The sequence below is a fragment of the Chrysochloris asiatica genome, unplaced genomic scaffold (assembly GCF_000296735.1).
Source record: "Chrysochloris asiatica unplaced genomic scaffold, ChrAsi1.0 scaffold00006, whole genome shotgun sequence".
Lineage (NCBI taxonomy): Eukaryota > Metazoa > Chordata > Mammalia > Afrosoricida > Chrysochloridae > Chrysochloris > Chrysochloris asiatica.
The window spans coordinates 38615531-38616919 of NW_006408524.1; the positions used below are offsets into that span (position 1 = coordinate 38615531).

The 1389-nt window shown below is 38.0% G+C and overlaps 1 protein-coding gene across 1 annotated transcript in view; it reads left to right on the forward strand.

Annotated features, from left to right (window-relative positions):
- ISPD (isoprenoid synthase domain containing) overlaps window positions 1-1389 on the forward strand; it is a 393355-nt gene that overhangs the window by 160842 nt on the left and 231124 nt on the right. The gene's annotated exons all lie outside the window — the stretch shown is intronic.

Consider the following 1389-nt stretch of genomic DNA (forward strand, 5'->3'; position numbering starts at 1 on the left):
CCATGGTATTTTCAATAACTTCATATACATGTGAAAGCTGGACAGTTAATAAGGAAGACTGTAGAAGAATTGGTGCTTTTGAGTTTTGGTGTTGGAGGAGAATATTGAAAGTGCTATGGGCTGTCAAAAGAACCAATAGATCCATTTTGGAAGAAGTGCAGGCAGAGTGCTCCTTGGAGGCCTGGATGGCCAAGTTGTGTCTCTTTTACTTTGGACGTACTGTCAGGAGGGACCAGTCACTGGAGAAGGATATCATGTTTGGTAAGGTGGAGGGTCAGAGAAAAAGAAGAAGACCCCAACCAGATGGATTGGACAAGTGGCAGCATTGATGGACTCAAGCATAGCAATGGTAGTGAGGTTGGCTCAGGATCAGGTAGTGTTGCATTCCGCTGTGCATAAGGTCGCTATGGGTTGGTACTGACTTGATTGCACTTAACAACAACAGCATCCTTTCTCTTTGTTTCCATCCTTTTACCAGTAATTACTAATACATATTTATAGTATGTTTGATCAATTGTACACTGAAGAAGTTGGTAGAATTCTTCAACTTTATCATCACTGTCTGTAGTGTTTGGTGCATATATTTGAATAATAGTGTATTAACATATCTTCCTTGTAGGTTTATGGATATTTTATCACAGCTTTATATATCAAGATAGATCTTGAAATGTTCTATTTGATGATGAATGTGATGCCAATCCTCTTCAATTTGTCATTCCTGCTATATAGTAAATTGTATGATTGTCAGGTTTACAATTGTCCAGTATCAGTTCATTTCAACTCACTAATGCATTCTGTTTCATTTTTAACAACTTATATTTTCTTAGATTAATATATTGCACATTCTCTATCCTGGTTTGCAGATGTTTCTCCTCATTTTGAATTGTGCCCCATCAACAAATGTAGGTCCTGAAGGCATTACTCCATTCAAGTCATCATTGTCAACTCTACTTTTGAGGAGGCAACTCTTCCCCAGCCTTATTTTGAGTGCCTTCCAACTTGAGGGTCTTATCTTCTGACACTGTATCTGATAATTTTCTAGTTCATAATGCTTCAATATATCGTGTTTTTTCCTATATAACAGTGTTCCATTGCTATCCATAAGGTTCTCAGTAACTAAACTTTCAAATGTTGTCAGCCTCTCCTTTTTCCTAGTCTGTCTTAATCTGGAAGCTCAGCTGAAAACTGTGCAGCATGAGTCGCCCTGCTGCTATTTAATATTACTTTAAAAAAATGTTTTATTGTGAATTATGGATAGTTTACATGGGAGAACATTAGCTTTACATTCATCCTATTGACATATCATTATATTGCCATGGTTACAATCCCCTCCATACATCATCAACCAACCAAAGGGTACACCCCGCAACCCTGCCCCCTGGTCATCAG